Below are 8617 nucleotides of genomic sequence, written 5' to 3'. Positions count from 1 at the left end.
AATTCATATATGTAAAACACATATACATATATGAAACATATATTTCAAAATATATCAAAAATGGCCGTTTTCATGTAAGTGCCATATATTTTCCCGTATATGCACATAAATGTGAAATATATGTAAGACGCATATATGTATACATGCATATATGACGCATATATGTATACATGCATATATGACGCATATATGTATACATGCATATATGACGCATATATGTATACATGCATATATGACGCATATATGTATACATGCATATATGACGCATATATGTATACATGCATATATGACGCATATATGTATACATGCATATATGACGCATATATTTATACATGCATATATGTACTTATTTCTATAGTACATACTTTAACATATATTAGGGATACAAATCTTATATCTGAATGCCTTGAAATTAAATGCCTATAGTTGGAGATTTTGTCTATTGTGTGAATACCAAATATAGTATTTTAATACAATAATGCAGTGTTTTCTTTGTCATTTTTGACAAATACATCCACAAAGTACCATAACCATATGCCACAGCTTTAAAAATGCATCAGTATCACATGCATGTACACTGTAAAACTTTTCACTGTAAATTTAGAGTTAAATACTGGCAGCTGGGTTGCCATCCACATACTGTATTTTTACAACACTACTACAGTAAACAGCATTTACAGTACTCCACTGTAATTACCAAATACAGTATATACCACATTTCACAACTTGTCGACAGCAATAAATTGTATTTTTACAGGGAATACTGCTTTTATTATTACATAATTAAAATATTATACTTTAAGGTTTCATAAGAGTAGTCACACTAGGAAGAAAACAACATTTTCTGGGTTTTAAAACATTTATTTAGTTAAATTGCCTTCTGTGAACATGTTGGCTGAATTACTTTTTAAACATAAAATGCAATTTTAACACTTAACAAACAGGTAACAGTTAGCACTTAATTAAAGGAATAGTTCACCCAAAAATTTTAATTAGCACATGATTTACTCACCCTCAAGTCATCCTAGGTGTATCTGACATTCTTCTTTCAGACGAATACAATCAGAGTTCTATTAAAAAATGTCCTGGCTCTTCCAAGCTTTATAACGACAGTGAAATGCTGATTCTTTTTTGAAGTCCATAAAAGTGCAAACGAAATCCCATTCAAAGTCTGCAAGGTTTCGCAGAAGTGAGGACACCTGTAGGCTTACAGTGGTGTTGGGCAATTCCACGCAAAGGTCATCCTTACCATGAAAAATTAAAGTTTTTACCTAAAGATCAAAACCCCTTTTAAGTTGTCCATTTAGGTCTGTAATATACTGTATTAATGTGCTGTATCAGAAATTTTAAGAAAATTGCCTTGTTTTTCCACCACATATGAGGTGAGCAACAATGCTAAAATTTTAATTTCAACCAGCCATATTTCATGCTTTCAAAAGAGGTATCAATGACCCCCCTTTTAAAAACTTAATTTGAACATAAAGCATTTTGCTGAAAGTTGGAGGCATGCCTGAGAAATAAATTTACTAATTTGGTCATAACAGCACTGCCTGTTGAATTTATAAGGGCTTTAATAAAGAGGTCTCGACGCTTCAGTGCTCTGTCACGTCCGTAACGTTTTAAAGATTAAGTTTATATAATATAACAATTATAAATGCAAATAACTTGAAACTTTATATGCAAAGCTAAACTATGTTCATGCTTACTAGGATCGACATTTCATTCCACTACTTTGCTCTGAACAACCATAATAATGCGTTACGGACGTGACCGTTACGGACGCTTCACATCAAATCATATGCACTTGTGATCGGTTTCAGGCTTACCATATATTCAGTGCATATCCAATAATCGCAATAATATTTGTGCTTTGTTAGTTTTAATATGAAAAAATGTCTCAACTTTCAAATTCAGTCTATTTTATAACAAAATGTAAACAATAGAGACCGCTCTTTAATACGGCGTGGCAGAGTTTCCGCTAGAAAAAAATGGTGCCGGTCAAAGTGACCGGCAGAGGTTTCGTTTTCCGGACATTTTGATGATATGCCGGTCAAATATCGCCTCTTAATTAAGGGGGCGGGATTATTACACGATTTATTATTTATAATAATAATAATATTACCATCTTACGTGACAGTTCTCCATTACAGACGCGTCGCGACCGTTCAAAGCGGCACTAAAAGACTGCTTTAAAACTTTCACAGAGACCTCAAACAGAAAGCACAAAGCCTTTCTTTAAAACGAATTTCGTTTTGTATTAATTGTATGTTAATTTTAATCAGTGTTTCATTATCCAATTTTCTCGATAAAGTATAAAATAAAAGTAATTTAAAAGTAAATATAGCAGACAATAAATAATCACGACATGGAGGCGCCAGCGCCTGAACTGGAGCTAATGTTAAGCTATCATCCATGAACCGAAATTTAACGTATAAGATAGCCTACTCGCCTCACACACCTAAAAAAAAAAAAAGAAATATATCTATTATCTACAGAAATCTTTACTTTTAAACAGAACCATTCAAAACTAAATAAAACGATGTAATCCGTATGAAATGTGTATTTCTCTCCGGCGCGTTCACTACTGCGAAGATCGCGAGTCAGACTTCATCTTTGCAGCCGACACAGAAAACACTTGTTTATTAATAGACAATTAAAATGTCTCACTGCAATATTTTACATATTCATAACAACGGAAACCCTGCGGCGTGGTATATTTCTGTATATTGCGCCTCAGTGCGCGGCGGATAAAGTGCACATGAACGGATCTTCTCTTCCTCTGCCAGTTACAGGACGAAATATGAATATCAGAAGGTAGTATATGATACAGTACAACTTAAAGAAGAGCATGTGTCTTATAGCCATAGGACACTTCTTCGGGATGTCGCGTTTTTCCCTCTTGGTTAAAACATGAATATTCATCATAATCCCGCGATCAAGCTGACAAAATAATAGTGATATTGCAATCATTTTGAGTCACGACTTAAAAGTAGTTTAAAAGTAGACATTTCAGACGTCCTATATAGATATATTTCTCAGGTATGTGAGGCAAGTAGCCTACATTATACGCGGAGTTTCGGTTCATTTATGAGGCGCGCTCCACTTCACGCGACGGCGCCTCCGTGTCCTGATTATATTGTCTGCTATAGCCTATTTGCTTCTTATTTAATAAATCCAAGCAATTTGTTGATGAAACATTGATTAAAATTAAGATACAATTTATACAAAACGAAATTCACATTAAAGAAAAGCTTTCTCAAAAAAAAAAAAAAAAAAAAACTAAAGAATTGGTCAAAATCATGTCTGCCCACTGATATACTGTATCCGATATATTGCGCATCTTATGATCTTACTCATGCTGTTATCCTTTCATATAATCAACATATGAAATAAAAAATACAATTATTTTATTTAAACATTAATATGAGACTAAATGCCTACTCAAATGTAATGTTGGAGCGGGATTTGAGTGAACGCTGTCTTACCGGTGATGTTGGGGGAGAGCGCTACGATTTTCGAACAAACATCGAATATTATTTTTGCTTATAATGCCAATCCTTAATATTTGGTGTTTTAAATGCCTGTTTGAGGTCTCTGTGAACGTTTTAAAGCAGTATTTTAGTGCCGCTTTCAGAGCGGTCACGTCCGTAACGGAGAACTGTCACGTCCATAACATTGTTTTTTCCTCATAAATGCGAAAACGAAAAATAACATAAAATGAATATTTTATGTTCTGTGGAGAGCCAACCCTTCTTCATTCGGTGGGTACTATTACTTTTGGTTTGCGCAGTGTAATTCACAGAATTACTAAAAAATATTTTGGCAACAAAAAGTTAGAGATTTTTTTTGTCACGTCCGTAACGCATGTGTATTTCCCTCAAATTAAATATAAAACGCATGCGTAGACTGATATTTTTCTAATGTCTGGACTCCTTTATTAAGGGAGTATGGATATATAAACAGACGTTTACATATATTGGTATTAAATGCATTTTCTGAGAATTTATATTTCAAGTTTTGACTGCAAATGTCACGTCCATAACGCTGGAATTGCCCTGTTCTTGTTTTGCACAACTTGGCCAGTTTTCTTTTAAGTTACTTGTCCTTTCTTTGTTTTTGATCCACGTTCAGGATTGATGTCAAGAAAGCGTCTAAAAGGCAGAAAAAAACAACAATTAAATATTATTAACTGAGTGTATATATTTTGACAAAGAGATACAGCACAAAAGCTGTCTAAAACTGAACAACATAAAAAAAATGCAATGTAGGATATGTTGTGAAAAAAAAATAATGCAATGTTGGATGTTGTGATCAATAACTGATATTTTTTCTGCCCTGGTAAAATACATCAACTCAATGTGTCTGTTTACATGCGCACTGTCAACTAACTACATTTTTGGAAGTGGGGTTGCCAGATTTAAAGTTTTATTCTACAACTTTTGTCTACTCATCACCCAGCTCATTAACAATATCATCCCCTCATCCGGTGCCATCAGAGTATAAGTGGAAAGGCAGTCTTTAGACTCTCCGTTTATATAGAGCACACACTGCCAGAATCCAGCCCAAACCTTTGTGACAGAAATAATTTAACTTAATTGCAAGCCTTGCAATGTTTATTGCATATATGACAACATGATTTACCAGACTAAAATGCATGTTTGCACCCAAAAATTTAAATTCTGTCATTATTACTCACCCTCAAGACTTTTGTTCATCTTCGGGACACAAATGAAGATATTTTTGATGAAATCTGATAGTTTTGTCCTTCCATTGATATCAATATCATTGCAACTGTCAAAGCCCAGAAAAGTGGTAAAAACATTGGTAAATATATAGTGGTTCAATCTAAATATTATGATGCAGGGTTTCTGCACATTTTTTAAAGTCAAATTTAAGGCTTTTTAAGACCCGAAGAAATCAAAATTAATACCATGCATTAGGGGTGTGCAATATTGACAAAATATGTCTCGATCGATATTTTCAAAGTTTTCTTGATAATAATTAGATAACATTTTACTGATTGTGTTTCTGTGCTTGGTGCCATGGCTTGTTTAGGCCTGTTGACAGCTGACTGACAAAGATATTCATATTTTTCATATTCTATGCAGTGGTCAGTTTACAGCAGTGACAGAAATTAACATTTTTTATTAAGGGGTAATATTTGCCACCTTAAATTGTAGATTTAATTAACATTTGTAGATGTTTCAACAAGATATCTTTCACATCTACTGCAGTCAGATTCACCCGTGTTCACTCTGAAGGAATCACTCACATGGCTGGGCACTTGTATGACACATCAAGGATGTTAAGAGGCTAAAAGCAGGTTTAAAACTTGAAGTCAACAGGGTGCAAATTTTAAAAAGAGGATAACACAGTGTAGGCAACAGCGATTTTTGTCGTTGTTCTCTGTACTGACAGCACTCCAAATTTACAAAAAAATTAGCTCAATGTTAAAATTGACCGGAGTTCTCCTTTAAGGTTGCACTAGTTACATGGACTATTTAAACAATGTTTTTACTAGCTTTCTGGGCCTTAAAAGTTGCAAAGACGTTGCTGTCTATGGGTGGTTCAGAAACCTCTCAGATTTCATCAAAAATATCTTAATTTGTGTTCTGAAGATGAACGAAGGTCTTACAGGTTTGGAACGACATGAGGGTGAGTAATTAATGACAGAATTTTCACTAATCCTTCAACTGAAAACAACTTGCACTGACATATCTTAAAATATATGACTGCCACTGTTTTATCTCAAGATGCACACCAGTAATGTTTTTTTTTTTTTTTTTAATGATACATTATTATAAAATCTGCTTAAATACCCTAATTTTATTAAGGCCTAGACCTGGCTTAAGCTAAGCCCTGTATGGAAACCAGGGCCATATTGTTCATACCAGTAGTCAACATAATAAATACTGTCAAGTCAAGGTTAGTGACACAATTCAGTCTAATATATGTACATATATATATATATGAATGGCAAATATGCCAATGACTAACCTCTGAACAAACTCAAGGTGCTGCCTCTTCCTGGTACTGCAAGCTGAAGTTATAGGAGGAGGCAAACAGCGCTGCCAGGCCAGTGATGAAGAGGCTGTGATCCTTCACACACACCTTGACCTTCCAAACTTAATATCCAGCACTGGTTGCTTAGAGATTGACCTGTAATGGAATAAAAAAAAAAAAAAAGAATAAATAAATAATATTAATAATTAAAATAACTACTGTGGGTTCCACAGTGGTTCGATGTAGTTGTCTATTCATAGTTCTATGAATTACATTTTTCAACTAAAAATTAAAATTGGTTAGAATGCTAAAATGCACTGGCATATAATTTTGTTTGTTTTAAGCATAAACTCACTTAATTTTGACTTATTCTTTAAGAAAACAAGACAATTTTTACGTGTCTATTAAATGCATCTTCATGTAAGAATTGTAGATATCTGGACTGGAAACAAAATAAAAACACTAATTAAGAAAAACATATTTTGCAGTGGGGTGAGTAATTGATGGCTTTTCATTTTAGGTTTCATCTACCCCTTTAATGTTTACATACCAGGAAATAAGTCGTGGACTTTCTGGCAAATGTAGATTGCTGGACATCAGCGATGCAAATTCCTGAAACAATTTTTAAAAAGGACAGCACAACCTTGATCAACAGAACCAAAACATAAAACATATTACAAATTAATGAGATTTGCTGAATAATCTCTACTTATCTGCTTGAAGGATAACACCGTCTAACTTCTTTGAATTAGGGAGTAGTTGTATGGGATGGCAATCAGGAATAGGCCTACTACATTTGAAAACAGCATTAGGAACATGGATTTTCATGTGCTAGCAAAATTCTGACAACGATTCAAAAGCACGATCACAGAACTGACAGAATTTGACAGCATTTTTTTTTTTTACCACATAGACTATAACTGTAACACTACTTAAAAGCACTTACATTAACAATGGCCATCAGATTACAAAGCCTAAAACGAAAAAAATATATATCAAATGCACGTCATGCAAATAGCATGGTAAAGGTTGCCAATTATATGAAATGTCGAAGTTAACGTTACTTGGTAAACAGGTGGAACAGAGTCAGTGAATTGCTTGCGCGGCCACGTTAAACCGCGTTCGCAAAATCAAACCAAATACGTGAAAACAATGTAGAAACGCAAAAAAAAAAAAAAAAAAAAAAAAAACTTATATATTGGCTTACCGTATCACTCAGTTGAACAATTCTCCATCCTCTCAAACTCTAAATCCCACTTATCGTCACGCGCAGGTTAGATTATTCAATGACAAATTCTTCCATCCGTCTTCAGGTAGCTGCTACCCTTAACGTCGTCAATTTTCTGCTGCGTCACAGGCAACTAATGTTTGAAACACGAACCGAACCTCAAAAAAGCTTTAAAATTGCTCACAGATTCGCAGACATTGTTTATCTTGATAACAGGAATGATTATTTGTTCAGTTGAATCCCGCTGACAAAACGAGTTTGCCTGTTGTAGCTGCCTAACGTTACTGTCTGCTGCTGCTCGCATGACGCGTCACATTTGAACTGAATTGAGCGCGAAAGAAATCAATCCCACAATGCAATGACTTTTCAGTCAGTATGATGGTAACGAATTTATCAGGACGAAAACAGAAATGTGCTGTATATTTACAGCTGTTCTGTAAAAGATACAGCTTAATACTGTATTATGGAAATACAGTACAATTCTGTAAGAAATTCGTTGTAAATTTACAGTAAAGGGTTAGGCTACAGTGTATGTTTACATACATTTATTAAATATGTTGAAAACAAATATGTATGTCACATATTTAATTAATGTTGTCCATATATGCGAGAAACCAATACTATACTATAATATATGCAGATATATGGTATCATATATGGATGAACTCAAATATTTTCTTCACATGTTTGGACACATAAATGTTCATATATGTTGCAGGCATATATTGTGTTCTCAGATAAGTCAAATATATGTAGAGATATGTTGCAGGCATATATTGTGTTCTCAGATAAGTCAAATATATGTAGAGATATCTGAGAACACAATATATGCCTGCAACATATATCTATACATATATTTGACTTATCTGAGAACACAATATATGCCTGCAACATATAAGTCAAATATATGTATAGATATATGTTGCAGGCATATATTGTGTTCTCAGATAAGTCAAATATATGTAGATATATGTTGCAGGCATATATTGTGTTCTCAGATAAGTCAAATATATGTATAGATATATGTTGCAGGCATATATTGTGTTCTCAGATAAGTCAAATATATGTATAGATATATGTTGCAGGCATATATTGTGTTCTCAGATAAGTCAAATATATGTATAGATATATGTTGCAGTCATATATTGTGTTCTCAGATAAGTCAAATATATGTAGATATATGTTGCAGTCATATATTGTGTTCTCAGATAAGTCAAATATATGTATAGATATATGTTGCAGTCATATATTGTGTTCTCAGATAAGTCAAATATATGTATAGATATATGTTGCAGTCATATATTGTGTTCTCAGATAAGTCAAATATATGTATAGATATATGTTGCAGGCATATATTGTGTTCTCATATAAGTCAAATATATGTAT

General features: G+C 33.5%; 1 long non-coding RNA gene across 5 annotated transcripts; it reads right to left on the bottom strand.

The window, feature by feature from the left end:
• Positions 1-293: 293 nt before the first annotated feature.
• Positions 294-7639, bottom strand: LOC311277302. 5 transcript variants are annotated; one of them, XR_014625202.1, is made up of 6 exons: positions 7211-7639; positions 6950-6977; positions 6554-6793; positions 5998-6159; positions 4697-4791; positions 4041-4151 (listed from the first exon to the last, which is right to left on the bottom strand). It is a non-coding gene; the product is annotated as an uncharacterized lncRNA (long non-coding RNA). The 5 variants fall into 5 exon arrangements; XR_014625204.1 differs by lacking the exon at positions 4697-4791 and having other exon boundaries at positions 294-4151; positions 7211-7635; XR_014625203.1 differs by lacking the exon at positions 6950-6977 and having other exon boundaries at positions 7211-7638.
• Positions 7640-8617: the final 978 nt, after the last annotated feature.

The sequence above is a fragment of the Rutilus rutilus genome, assembly GCF_951802725.1.
Source record: "Rutilus rutilus genome assembly, chromosome: 18".
Taxonomy (NCBI): domain Eukaryota; kingdom Metazoa; phylum Chordata; class Actinopteri; order Cypriniformes; family Leuciscidae; genus Rutilus; species Rutilus rutilus.
Note: the sequence above shows the minus strand (reverse complement) of the source record. Positions and strands in the feature narration are given on the sequence as shown.